Genomic DNA, 15,808 nt, shown 5'->3' with positions numbered 1-15,808 from the left:
AAATTGATTATTATTATTTCAGGTCTATTTTGCGATTCTTGTAATGATTCTATACGAAATTGAAATCCACTCGACAATACCAGAAAAATTTAAGATGATTTTTTGACCGGCCACAGTTTGAATTCAATGCCTACAGGTTTGTATTCAATTCGAATACCGAAAGTGATCTTTCCAAAAAAATCATTGTGCAGAAATGGCCTCGATAACTTCAATCGCCAACATTCTTTTCGACATAAAATACGTTTACGAAACGTTTGCAAACGACTTCGAATAAAGAAATTTCAAGTAGACAGGGGATATTTAAACCTCGTCATCTGAACAATGTGTTCAGTTTTCTAAAATATTTGTTGACTATATCTTATGGAAATGTAGTCTCATTTATTTGAAAGTTTCTTTTCAAATTGAATTGTTGAGAACGAAACAATCTGTCTTAGAAACGACGCCCCGCCGAAACTAATTTCAGACATTATTGTTTAACTCCTTAATTGATATGATGATCACTCTGGTTTCTCTCAAAACCACGAATAAATCTTTCGCCTTTTACTAAAGATTTCCGGGGAGAGGAACAATTCTGAGTTTTAAACTCATTTTTCAAACCCTCCCTTACACAGGGTAACAAAATCAAAAAAATAAAGAAAAATAACTGGAACATTTTGGACCATGGCTAATCACCTACGTAATTTTTATCTCACCAAATCAATCATCTTGATACACATGAAAAACCCATATGTTTCAGCCCGTTACCTTTATCCATCGCTGACATTGAATTGTTCATTTTCCCTGTAAATATACTCACATGATTTTTTAATTGCGACCAGTAATTTCAGCTAATTGGAATGATGAACATTTAGAGTTACTTTAAAGAAATCATTTCAATTCAAGCATGTATATATTTATGTTCATGGATTTTTTTGTCGAATTTCTTTCGTAAATTGATTCTATACGAAATTGAAACCCACTCGACAATACACAGTAAACAATAGTTAAGAATGAATTTTTTTGACCCGATGCTCACCAGTTTTGAGATTCATGCCTACAGTGTTTTGTATTCAATTTCGAATATCCAGAAAGTGATCATTTCCAAAATAAACATCACGTGTTTGCAGAAATGGCCTCGATAACTTCAATGCGCCAACATTCTTTTCGACATCAAATACGTTTCAAAACGTTTGCAAACGACTTCGAATAAAGAAATTTCAAGTAGACAGGGGGATTTTTAAACCTCGTCTCTTGAACAATGTGTTCATTTTTCTAAAATATTTGTTGACTAATCTATGGAAATGTAGTCTCTTTATTTGAAGTTTTTTCAAATTGATTGTGAGAACGAAACAATCTGTCTTAGAAACGACGCCCCGCCGAAACTAATTTCAGACATTATTGATATACTCCTTAAATTGATATGATGATCACTCTGGTTTCTCTTAAAAACCCACGAATAAATCTTTCCCCTTTTTACTAAAGATTTCCGTGGAGGGAACAATCTGAGTATTAAACTCATTTTTCAAACCCTGCATTACACAGGAAACAAAATCAAAAAAAATAAAGAAAAAAAAACTGCAACTTTTTGGCCCATGGCTAATCACCTACGTAGATTTTATCTCCCCAAAATCAATCATCTTGATACACATGAGAAACCATATGTTTCAAGACAGTTCCCATTATCCATCGCTGACATTGAATGGTTCATTTATTACCTGTAAAATATACTCACATGTTTTGGGTTAATTGCGACCAGTAATTCAGCTAATTGGAATGATGGAACATATTAGAGTTACTTTAAAGAATCATTTCAATTCAAGCATGATAAATATTTATTTCATGGATCTATTTTTTTCGATTTCTTTCGTAAATGTCTATACCGAAATTGAAATCCACTCGACAATAACAGTAAACAATAAGTTAAGAATGAATTTATTTTGACCCGATGCCACCAGTTTGAGATTCAATGCCTACAGTGTTTTTGTATTCAATTTCAAATATCCAGAAAGTGATCATTCCAAAAAAAAAACATCACGTGTTGCAGAATGGCCTCGATAACTTCAATGCGCCAACATTTTTTCGACATCAAATACGTTTACGAAACGTTTGCAAACGACTTCGAATAAAGAAATTTCAAGTAGACAGGGGGATATTTAAACCTCGTCATCTTGAACAATGTGTTCATGTTTCTAAATTTTGTTGACTATTTTTATGGAAAGTGTCTCATTTATTTGAAGTTTCTTTTCAATTGAATTTGGGTGAGAACGAAACAATCTGTCTTGAAACGACGCACCGCCGAAACTAATTTCAGACATTATTGATATACTCCTAAATTGATTGATGATCACTTGGGTTTTTCTCTTCAAACCACGAATAAATCTTTCGCCTTTTACTAAAGATTTCCGTGGAGAGGAACAATTCTGAGTATTAACTCATTTTTCAAACCCTGCATTACACAGGGTAAAAAAATCAAAAAATAAAAAAATAACTGCAACATTTTGGACCATGGCTAATCACCTACGTAGTTTTTTATCTCACCAAATCAATCATTTTGATACACATGAGAAACCATATGTTTCAGACAGTTACCATTACCCATCGCTGAATTGAATTGTTCATTTATTACCTGTAAATATACTCACATGATTTGTTAATTTGGGCGACCAGTTAATTTCAGCTAATTGGATGATGAACATATTAGAGTTACTTTAAAGAAATCATTTCAATTCAAGCATGATATATATTTATTTCATGGATCTATTTTGTCGAATTTCTTTCGTAATTGATTCTAAAACCCCGAAATTGAAATCCACTCGACAATACACAGTAAACAATAAGTTAAGAATGAATTTATTTTTGACCCGATGCTCACCAGTTTTGAGATTCAATGCCTACGTGTTTTGTATTCAATTTCGAATATCCGAAAGTGATCATTTCCAAATAAAACATCACGTGTTGCAGAAATGGCTCGATAACTTCAATGCGCCAACATTCTTTCGAATCAAATACGTTTACGAAACGTTTGCAAACGACTTCGAATAAAGAAATTTCAAGTAGACAGGGGATATTTAAACCTCGTCATCTTGAACATGTGTTCATGTTTTCTAAATATTTGTTGACTATATCTTATGGAATGTAGTCTCATTATTTGAAAGTTCTTTTCAAATTGAATTGGTGAGAACGAAACAATCTGTCTTAGAAACGACGCACCGCGAAACTAATTTCAGACATTATTGATATACTCCTTAAATTGATATGATGATCACTCTGGTTTCTCTTCAAAACCCGAATAAATCTTTCGCCTTTTACTAAAGATTTCGTGGAGAGGACAATTCTGAGTATTAACTCATTTTCAAACCTGACATTACACAGGTAACAAAATCAAAACAATCAAGAAAAATAACTGCAACATTTTGACCATGGCTAATCACCGTAGATTTTTATCTCACCAATCAATATCTTGATACACATGAGAAACCATATGTTTCAGACAGTTACCATTATCCATCGCTGACATTGAATTGTCATTTATTACCTGTAAAATATACTCACATGATTTGTTATTGCGACCAGTAATTTCAGCTAATTGGAATGAGAACATATTAGAGTTACTTTAAAGAAATCATTTCATTCAAGCATGATATATATTTATTCAGGATCTATTTTTCGAATTTCTTTCGTAATTGATTTATACCGAAATTGAAATCCACTCGACAACACAGTAAACATAAGTTAAGAATGATTTATTTTGACCCGATGCTCACCAGTTTGAGATTCAATGCCTACAGTGTTTTTGTATTTCAATTTCGAATATCCAGAAAGTGATCATTTCCAAAATAAAAACATCACGTGTTGGCAGAAATGGCCTCGATAACTTCAATGCGCCAACATTCTTTTCGACATCAAATACGTTTACGAAACGTTTGCACGCTTCAAAAGTTTCATAAAGGGGTTTTTTCTTTGAAATTTTATTTTAAAATTTTAACAACTAGAATGTCATTTTGAAATTTTTAATGTGTGAGACAAAATTTCAAACAGGGGCCCCAAATTTAGAATTTATATTTTTTGGGTTTGGTTTTAAAAAAATTCCGTTTTTCAGTTAAAATTTTGAATTTTTCAAAATTTAAATTTAAAATCAAAAATAAAAAATTTTGAAATTTGCAGAATTGTAAATCCCCAAACAACACGAAAAACTATTTCAGACATTAATTTTTGAATTGTTCTTGTCTAAAAAGATAGTTTTATAAAATTTTCAGGGAGAAATTTAGAGTACTTAAAAACTTCAAAAATTTAAATAAAAATTTTTTTGAATTTCTTCGTAATTTTTAAATAAAAAAATCAAATTTTAAACATAAAAGTGAATTTTTTCTTACCTTAATTAATCCTAGTTTATTCACGATATCAGAATGCATTTAAATAAATACTTGAATTTAAAATAATAAATTTTTATAAATTTGCTTTAAAGTTTAAAAAATTTAAAAGGGGATATTAAATATTGAAATTTTCTGCTAAAAGGATTATTGTAATTTTTTATTTGAATTTTAATTATTAAAGAACCCTTTGTTAGAAGAGCCCGAAACAATTTAAATTTTGATAACTTAGAATTGACCCTTTTCTTCAAAGAATAATTGTTTTAAAGATTCTAGGACAATTGTATTTTTAAATGATACGGAAAATAAAAAAAAAATTCAAATTGGAAGGCAATCTCGTAAAACCACAAACCAAATTTGTCCAAAACCATTTTAACTTTTATGTGAATTGTTGTTAAAAAAATTCCCTTTTAATTAGGGAAATTCAAGTAAATATAATTCTTAAAACTTAATATCAAATTAGGATTATTTTTAATTTTTTTGTTTATAATTTTCAAATAAATCGACAAAATAAACTATTTAAGAAAATTTTCCTGCTCAGTTTTTGAATTCATGAATTATTAAAAGAAATTTGGAAAGTTCCAAATTAAAACTTTCGAACCTAAAACTGCCACTCTTTTCAAGGGGTTTAACTTCAATTTAATGGTTGTAAAATTATAAAGGGGTATTAAAATCTTCTTAATTATAAAATTTTATATTGACACAAATTTATTATTTCAATTTTTTCAATTGTTGTAACCGAAAATTTTAAACCGGGAAAATTCCTATTATATACTTTAATGTAGTCTTTTCTCTTACAACCAAATAAATTCCTTTATAAGATTTCCAAGAGTTCTAAACTCATTTAAACCTATTCAGTAAAAATCAAACAATAAAATAGCTAAATATTTAATTGCGTAATATGTAAAAAATCATATTTAAAACATAAAACATTTAAATTAATTCATTAAATTTATTTCTAATGTCTATAACAATGAAAATATCGAGAATTAAAAATTGGAATGAAATTTGAGTTACTTTAAAACTATTAAATTAAGTATAATAAATATTTTTTTGAATTCTTTGTTAAGATTATACCAATTTATCCATAACTAAAATTAGAAATTTTATTACCATTTCAGATTAATTTTTTTTGAAAATTAAATTTTAATTTCAATATAAATAGTAATGTTAACTTTCCAATATTTAAAAAGTTTACGAAACGTTCCCGATTCAATAGAATTAGTTAATATTTAAATGACTTAATTCGTTTCTAAATATTGGAAGATCATTTTGAATTTCTTTTCAAGAATTAGAAACAATCTCAAACAGCCGAAACTAATTAAATGTACTCCTAAATTTATTTGCATTCTTTATAAACCAAATTTCCTCTTTAAACTTTGGGAACTTAATAATATTTTTAACACATTAACGTAATAAACAATAAGAATATAAATTTGATACTGGTAATTATATTTTTTAAATTTCTTGATAACTGAAATCAATGTCGAAAAACACCACAATATAATGTTCATTATTACCTGTAATTATATCACATTGTTTTCCAAATTAAAAATTTTATTCAAATTACTAAAGAATCTAATAACTTATATTATTCAGATTTTTCAATCTTAAATGTTTGACATTGAAATCCCCAAAAATTTAAAAATGATGATATTTTAGACGTGACCAGTTTACATGCCTCATTTTGATTATTTAATATAAAGAAATCATATAAAACCGAAATCATTGAAATCAATGAATTCTTGAATAAACGAAATTACTTATAAATTCGGAAGTTTTCATAAACTTCAATTTTAACAATGTGTCTTTTCAAAAATTAAAATTAGAAATTAGCACATTTTTGAATTCTTCATGATTTAACAACAATCTTTGAACGACGAGACCCGAAATAATTTCCAATTATATCCTGTAAATATAGCCCATTTTTCAACCAAAATTCATTTACAAGATTCGAAAAAATCTGTATAACTTTTTAACCCTACAAAATAATAAAATCAGAAATAATTTACTTTGACTTTACATATAAATTTAAATATTGATGAACATGAACAATGTTGTTAATACACGCGACAAATTCTTTAACTAAAAATCCTTATTGAATTGTCAATTTGCCAAATTAAAATATATTATATTTAAAAATTTAATATAATATTTTTTCAGGCTTTTGAATTCATCTAAATTTATAAAATTGAATACTACAATAAGATAAATATAAGTTAATATCTTGATAAACCACCTTGTTAAACACAATATAAATTTAAATTTATAATGATCTTTAATTATAAATATCACTGTTGAAAGGTGTACTTAATGGGGCCCCTTTTCCCAATATACTTTGCGAATTTCAAAGCTTGAATCAGAAATTTCAAGTATGACGATATTAAACCCTTTTATAATTTGTTTTCTAAAATATTCTTGCATAATTAGGAAATTTTCAATCTATTTGAATTTCTTTTCAAATTTTGAAAAAAATGCTTTGGAACGGGAAACCCAATAATTCACAATAATACTTTAAAATTTAAATTCACTTTTTTTCAATCCAATTAATTTCTTTGTATTTTAACTAACGATTTGGAAGGAACAATTCAGTAACTCATTTAACTAAGATTACGGTTAAAAATCCAACATTTAATAACAGCATTTGCAGAATTCTATCAGATTATTACAAATTAATCACTTGATACAAAAACCCATTGTTTGAAATTCATGTCACCTAATTATTTCATTTATTATGAAATCAATACATATATTTTAATTAATTTGAAAGGAAATTGAACATATATTACTAACCATTAATTAAGTGATTATTTTTACTTTAATTTTGTGAATTTTTGTAATTCAACCGCGAAATTAAATCCTCGCAAACAATATAAATATTAGAATATTTATTTTGAAATGCACATTTGAAAATTCCTAGTTGATTTTTCGAATATAAAATTTAAAATCCAAAAAAATACTTTAAAAATCAGAAAATTAATCGAACATTCTTTAATCCACGTTAAAACGTTTGCAAACGATTTCATTAATTAATGGTCATTTAAATTTCCTCTAAATTGTTCATTTTCTAAAATATTGAAATCTTAATGGATTATTCATTATTGAAATTTTTTTCAAATTAATGGAAACTTTACAATTCTCGAAAATACCATCGGCACTATTCGATTATTCTTAAATTAAATGATTTGATACCTGGTTCCTTAAAAAATAACATAAATTTTCGCTTTCATAAGTTTAATAAAGTTAATATTAATCATTTTTAAACCCTGCTAAACTTAACAAAATCAAAACATCAGAAATACTGAACATTACATTAATACTAACGTAATTTTTTTCAACTCAAAAAAATTCTTGTAATGGAATCATTGTTCAGAATTCAATCATCATTTTTAAATATTGTATAGAAACTACTCAATGATTTGTAAATTCGACATAAATGTAATTGGAAGATAAAATTTTAGAATAAAAAAAAATCAGTAACCCAACTATATTAAATGTATTAATTTTTTAAATTAATTTGTTGAGGTAATGGATGTAGAAATATTGAAATATAAATTCACATTAAAAAAATTGTTTAGAAGACATCAACAATCATTTTAGATCAATACGGGTTTAGATTCATCGGAATAATAAAAATTGATCAAAGATTTTAAACAACAATTTGAAAATGTCAAACTTAATCAACTTCTTTCACATAATATTTCACGAATTGAAAGACTGCAATTGAATTTAAGACAGGTGATATTTAAACTTCATCGAACAGAGCATTTTTAAATATTTGAACTATCATTAGAAGTCGTTCATTTATTTGAAATTTCTTCAATTGATTTAGAAAAATCTTCGTAAAAACCCACGCAAACTAATTAGAAATATTATACCCTAATGATATTATTCAATTTTTCAATATTGTAATATTCTTCTTTAAAGAAATTCTAGAATAAAACAATTTGTTAATTTTCACTGATTACAGGCTAACAATTAACAAATCTAATATTTAAAACATTTTGAAAGGAATCATAAAGATTATTTCCCCAAATAAATTCTTATAATTAAAACGAATTTCATGTAAGTAAAATTGAAATTAATTTCATTATAAACGAAAATATCATGAGGTAATGCAAAAATAATTCAGCTAATTGAATGTAAATATTGATAACTTTGAATATCTAAAATTAAAGGGGAATTTATTATTTAAAAAATTTCGGAATCCTTCGTAAAATTTCATACCGATTAATCATCGACCAATACATTAAAATATTAAAAATTTCTTTTCCAAATTTCCATTTAGAGAAAATTTCACGTTTCTTGCATTTCGAATCAGAAATAATTTTCCAAATAAACATCATGTAAAAACCCGATTTCAAAGTACTAAATTTTTTCGACACAAAAACATTTGAAAGACAAGAATCAAAAATTAATTCAGGATTTTAATCTCTTTTGAAATGTTCATTTTTCTAAAAATTTTTATAAATGGATATTGAGTATTTGAAAATTTTTTAAAATGATTGTAACCAGCTCTTTGACGACACGCCAAAATTTAAATTTAAATACTCCAAAATTATAATAACTCTGTATTTCAAACCAGCAAACTTTTCTTAATCAATTTTGGGCAATCGATATATCATTTAAAAATCATTAACGGGAAAATCAACCGATAAAAAAATTTGGACCAGCTTATAATGACAGATTTTTAATAAAAATAATTGGGATACAAAGAAACCATTGTTTAAAAATTTAATTTTGAGTATCTATTTATTTTAATTTTCATTTTTTAATGCGACATTAATTGATAAAATTGAAAAATAATTATTTAAAAATTATTTAACCAACATATATATATCTGGATAATTTTGAATTATTTCGAAATCATCTAATCAATTAAATACTCGACATACCAGAATAACAAATTAAATGCATTTATTTACGAACAAGTTTTAATAATGCAATTTTATTTAATTGCAAATTCAAAGTGATTCAATACCACATTTAGAATGGCCATTAACTTAATGCAGTAAATTTTTGGAAAGTAATTTCGTAAAATTTTTTAAAAACATTCAGAAATTAATAGAAGAAGGAAAATTTTAAAATCGTCATTACAAGTTTCATTATTGTAATTTTTTGACTTTGAATCGAGTTATTTATTAAATTTTTAAATTATGTTGAGAAAATCTTGGAAAAAGCAAACATTATTTCAACCTATAAAACCCTTAAAAATAGGTTAACATTTCTCAAAAAAATAAATCGTCTTTTAAAAAATTTCATTTTAAGAATTTTGATACTATCAACACTTTCACTGAAAGTAACAATAAACAATCGAAAAAATTAACATCCCCAAATAATTTCAAATTATTTATCTCAAAATATATCTGATATTGACTTTTCAAATTAAAATTTCCCCTTTACAATAATTATGTATTACTGTAAATATTCACTTTTGAATGCAAGTATTTCAGTAATTAATTTACAATATAAGAATTATTTAAAAACCCATCATCACGTAATATTTATTTCAGATCTTTTTGATTTTCGAAATTGGTTATAATTTAATCCACAATCACAAAAATAATTAAGAATGAATTATTCGAATGCGACCATTTTAGATTAATGCCTACGGTTTTGTATTCAATTTAATATCCAAAGTGAAATTTGATAAATCATTTTGGGAAAATTCTCTAATTTATCGAAATTTTCGAATTAATCGTTCGAAATTTAAAACTTAGAAAAAAATTTAATAGACAATTTTAATCATCATTGACAATGTTTTAGTATTTTGATTTATTTTGAAAGTCTTTTAAATTGAATCATTTGAATTAAAATTGTGATAAAACACTTTCGTAGAATCGAACTTAGACAATTTCAACATTTATAATATTAATGATAATTTATCAAACACGAAAAAATCTTTAATTCCTCCTAAATTCGGGAGAGGAAAATTCTGAGTATAAATATTCAAAACCGCTTCCAGGGTAAAAATCAAAACAATCAAAAAATCCCCTTTTGACTTGTAATCAATAGTTTTTTTCACAATATCATTGTACACATAGAAACCTTGTTTCAGACGTTACCATTAATCGCTGACATTGAATTGTTATTTCCTGTAAATATACTCCAAATTGTTAGATGCGACTATTTCGCTAATGGAATGTATTAGTTCTTTAAAAAATTTAAGAACAATTCATTACAGATTTCATTATTATGGAGTTAATTCAATTTCAGACAACGATGAACAATCGAAAACTAAAAATAAAATAATATTTGCCACATTTATAATTTTAAATAAGAAATATTTTGTACTGAATTCGAAGTTCATAGTATCTTACCAATAATCATTTGTTCAAGGCCTTATCAATGCGAAATTTTACATCTTTTAAAAATTTTCAAATTCAATTAAAAAATTTCAATAGAATGGATTTTTAAATCTTTTGAATGTCTGTTTATAAATATTTGTAAATTAATGGAATGCCCTTTATTGAATTTTAATTAATTTAGAGGCATTTTAAAAGAAGTGTTCAGCAAAATATTTGCAGATTGATATACCTAAATTAAATTCTGGATCCTTAACAACCAATCTTTCATACCTTTACAAGAAGTGAAGAAATTTAGAATTTATTTTTAAATATTACACGGGTATCTAATCAAAACATGAATAAATATTTGCAACTTTTTTGACGGATTCATACGTAGATTTATCTCAAATCAAACCGCTATACACATAAAAAAGTTCGAAATAATTCATCTTGCTTGAATTTCTTATATGAAATAAATCACCATGATTTTTAATCACCGAAATTCAGCTAATTTGGCTGAGAATATTAAGTTCTTAAAGAACATTATCAACGATAATGAAATTTTATTAGAATTATTTTGATATAACCCACGTATTGAATGAAACAATTGAAAGAACAGTATTAAAATAATTAGAATGAATTATTCGCATTTGTTACCGTTGGTAATTCAATCTGATGTTATTGTCATTTGAATTCATATTTTCAAATGAAAATTTTCTGAAATTCCCCAACTTAAAAATCGCATTTAGGGAAAATCTTACGAAACTTGTCAAACGTTGAAAAATGAATTCAAGAGTAGTTAAACCTCTATTTGACAATGTCAGTTTCAAAAATTGTAATTTAAAATTTAAAACATATTATTGAAATTCCTAAATTGGTAGACGCAACATTCTTTACAAACTTTACGAAACGATTTCAGACATTATAAATTAATTAAAGTCACTTGCCCTTTCAAAAATAATTTTGTTTTTAAAATTTTGGAGTATTATTGAAGTTTTTAAATTTTAAACCTTTAAACAATCGAAAAACAACTCAAGAAAATACAAAAAAACCTTTGGGATCATGGTAATCACCAAATTAGATTTACACCAAATATTTCTCTTGAAAAAAATATACTTTCTAAATTAACCATTTCAACCATGCTTAAACTTAAATCAAAAAAATAACAATATTGACATTTCGACCATGTAATCACAATTAGATTTGATCAATAAACATATCATTAGAAACCATATCATTCAAATTTAATTTTTCCTTATTAATGTTTTTTAAATGTCCCGAAAATAAATCACAGAGAATAGCAAAATTATATTAAGAAAATTTAATTCCCTTAAACTTTTTGGATCAATTAATTTTTGTATTTTTTCAAAATTATCATTTCAAATTAAACATATTTTGAAAAGGGATACTAACGCCACATTTTTACATCAAAGGTTTATAACTTGAAAACTGATAAAGAAATTTCCAAAAAGGGATATCAAATCTCATTTCAAAAATTTTTACAAATGTTCGAATTCTATGGAAATATCTTATTTGACAGTTCTTAAAATTGGGAGAAGATTAAAAAATTTGAGTATCGGGCAAAATTCGACTTTTATAATTTTCTTTTTAAATTGTTTTGGACATTGGTTTAAAACCACGACTAAAATTTGCTTTTAAATTTAATGAAAAAAAATTGAGTATAATCATTAAACCTCTTCACAAATAAATCCCCCTAAAAAAAACTGGGAAACATTTTGGCCCTTGCTTAAACGAATTTTCACAAAATAACAATCGATAACGGAAACCTTTTTTAACTACAATCACCTGAATAAATCAATTATACTCAAACCATATTTTATGCACATAATTTCAGAATTTGATAACATATTAGAGTTCTTAAAAAATCATAATTCAAATTTAATTTAATTTCAGATTCATTTTTAATTTATTTTAAAATTTATTTTACGAATTGTCATCGACATATCAGTAAAATTAATATTTTAGAGATTTAAATTTAAATTACGCTTTTTTTTTTCAATCCAAAGTATATTTCAAAATCAAAAATATTCAAATCATAAAAATCATTCCCAAAAAATCTTTCAATCAAACTTTAGATTCAATTTCAACGACTTCGAACTTAGAAATTAGAAAGGGATATTAAAGTATTTAAAATTTTATTTTAAATATTTGTTCATTTTTTGATATTTGTTATATATGAAATTTTTTAAATTGAATTTGAAATAAATTTTAGAAAACTCGTAAAAACATTCATTTAAACTTTGATATAATCTTGGTTTCTAAAACTTAAATTTCTTTAAAAGTATTCTAGAAAACAATTTGGATTAAAAATTTTTGAAACTCTTTACAATGTTAACAATCAAACAAAAAAAAAAAACTGAACATTTTGGCCATGGAATCACTTGATTTTCCACAAATCATTTTCACAAAAACCATATGTTTCAGACATACCATTTCACCCAAATCCTAATTCAAAATTACCTTAAATTAACTTAATTGTTAACCCCAAATTTGACTAATTGGAATGATGAACATTTAGAGTTACTTAAAAAATTTTTCAAATTAAATTATTTCATTAATTCTTTTTGAATTTTATAAATTTTTTACCGAAATTAAAATCCACTCGAAATACACATAACAATAAGTTAAGAATAATTTATTTGACCGATCCCAGTTTTAATTAATGCCTAAGTTTTTTTTAATTATCAGAAAGTGATCTTTCCAAAATAAAATCACTTTCAAAAGGCAAAATTTGAAATTTTTTCACCATCAAATTTTAAACGTTGCAAACGACTCAATAAGAAATTCAAGTAGAAGGGGTATTTAAAATCGTTGTACTTTGAAATTTTCTATTTTATGAATATTTTATTAAAGTATTTTTTATTGAACATTTTTCAAAAAAAAGGAAAAAATTTCAATTTTGAAAGCCCCAAAAAATTTGACATGATTATTACTCTTAAATTGAATATATTTTTTGTCTCTTAAAACACGATTTAACTTCGTTTAAAAAATTTCCCGGGTAAAAAATTTAAATAATCATTTCAAATTTTCCACAGGAAAACAAAACATTCAAAAAAACTAAAATTTGGACCATTAAAAAAATTCAATCTGAATACATTTTACCTGATAACCATATGTTTAAAGTTACCTAATCTCACATTTGGTTTTATTAATTAAATAAATCATTTGAATTAACAAATATAATTAAATGATGACATTTTAGTTATTTAAAAATTTCATTAAACATGATAAATTAAAGATATTTGTTAATTTTACAATTTTATCGAATTGATCCTAATACATTAAAAGTATAATGATTTAATACCGATATTTGGGAAATGCAATTGTTTGTTTCTTTAAATCAGGAATCTTTCAAAATAAAAATAATTGTTGCAATGCCTCGAATTTAATCGCAACATTTTTTTCTAATATTTTAATTGCAAATTTCAATTTTAAAAGATTTCATTTAAAAGGGGTTAAATTAACTTTCCTAAACAACGTTAATCAAAATTTTTGCAAACCTTAGGAATTAGTCTCAATTATGGGTTTTTTTTAAATACATTGAAACGTTCTTTTATTAAAGATTTGGGAACAAAATTGATTATTTAATTTTTCACCTTAATTAAGAAAAAAATCCTAAAACAAAAAAAAACTTTCACTTTCAGAATTTTTGACAATAATTGATTATAACTCATTTTTCAACCCCATTACCGTAACCCAAAAATTTTTAATAAGAAAATTATTACCATGTTTACCACCTAGATTTCACTACAAATCAACATCTGATAACAAAAAATTTTCAAATACATTAATCATTATTTATTTGATCTTTTTAACTTAAAATATCTCCGAATTAAATTCCGACATAAGTTCAATAATGTAGAATAAAATTTAAAATTTCTGCAGAACTTTTAATTCAATGCATGAATTTTATTTCAAGGATCATTGAAAATTTCCCGTAAAATTTATTTCGAAATTGTCGAAATTCAAGTAAAAATTATTAACAATAAATTTTACAACCAAACCTCATTAAGAAGCAAAATTTTTGTTTTTTAAAATCTAAATTCCAAATTACATGTTTGTAAAAATTGTTGAAATTGAAATGCACCCATATATTTTCGTCAAATTTGTAAATTCAAAACATCTTCGAAAAAAACAAACAAATTTAAACTCGTAATTGAAATTGTTCTTTTTTTAACCATAATCTTGAAATGTATCAGTTTTAAAAGATTTAACAATTATATTAAAACAAACCTCATTAAACGGGAAAAAACAAACTAATTAGAAATTAAAAAATTTGAATGGCAATACCTACGTTTTTTTCTCAAACATCTTTAAATCTTTAACTATATGTTTCCATTTTTAAACCATCGGATTATTTCATTTTCAAACCTCCTGGTAAAAATCAATAAATAAAATATGCAACATTTGAAATGGTAATACAAAGTAGATTTATCTACAAACAATCATCTTATCATGATATATTTTTCAAATTTTAATTCATTCTGAAATTGAATTTTACAAACTTAAACATAACGATTTTATTGCAAAATTTAATTGATAGTACATTTAATTAATTAAATGATTTATTCAAAATAATATATTCAAATGGACTATGGAATTTTTCGAAATTCATACTCAAAATTAAATCTTTCCAATAAATTTACAAAATTAAGATGAATTAAACCCGCACAGATAGTTTCAATGTAAATTTTGTTATTCTTCGAAATCAGTTATTAAAATTACTCTTTTGGGAAATTGGTCGAATTTAAAACGCACATTTTCGAAATCAATACTTTCAGAACTATTTAACTGAATTGAATAAATTTACGAAGTTCAAAGAATAAACACTTTCAGTCTGGAATTGATTGTTTTTAAAATTTTTTAAAATTTTTTAAATGTATTTATATTAAATTTCTAATTTGGAAAGAATAATCTTCTTGAACGGTTCCAAACTATTTCAGAAATGAATATCCCCTAACATTAATAAAATTTGTTTCCCTTAAAAACTGGAATAATCTTTTTTTTTAAAAATTCCAGAAAATTTGGGAAGTATTCCTTTTTTAAACCTAAATAAACTTTCAAAAAATCAATAAACAAAGCACATTTTGGACATGCTATCATTTGGATTTTATCTCAATTATCATCTGAACACAGGAAACATATTTTTCG

The 15,808-nt window shown here is 24.8% G+C and overlaps 4 non-coding genes across 4 annotated transcripts; all 4 read left to right on the top strand.

The window, feature by feature from the left end:
* Positions 1 to 497: 497 nt before the first annotated feature.
* LOC117318383 lies at positions 498 to 614 on the top strand. The gene has a single exon (XR_004530349.1). It is a non-coding gene; the product is annotated as a U5 spliceosomal RNA (small nuclear RNA).
* A 792-nt stretch (positions 615 to 1,406) lies between these two features.
* On the top strand, positions 1,407 to 1,524 carry LOC117318387. The gene has a single exon (XR_004530353.1). It is a non-coding gene; the product is annotated as a U5 spliceosomal RNA (small nuclear RNA).
* Positions 1,525 to 2,323: 799 nt separating this feature from the next.
* LOC117318385 lies at positions 2,324 to 2,442 on the top strand. The gene has a single exon (XR_004530351.1). It is a non-coding gene; the product is annotated as a U5 spliceosomal RNA (small nuclear RNA).
* Positions 2,443 to 3,241: 799 nt separating this feature from the next.
* On the top strand, positions 3,242 to 3,354 carry LOC117318386. The gene has a single exon (XR_004530352.1). It is a non-coding gene; the product is annotated as a U5 spliceosomal RNA (small nuclear RNA).
* Positions 3,355 to 15,808: the final 12,454 nt, after the last annotated feature.

This window comes from Pecten maximus, unplaced genomic scaffold (assembly GCF_902652985.1).
Source record: "Pecten maximus unplaced genomic scaffold, xPecMax1.1, whole genome shotgun sequence".
In the NCBI taxonomy this organism is placed as follows: Eukaryota; Metazoa; Mollusca; class Bivalvia; order Pectinida; family Pectinidae; genus Pecten; species Pecten maximus.
The sequence above is the reverse complement of the archived record's forward strand: the minus strand, read 5'-3'. Positions and strand labels throughout refer to the sequence as shown.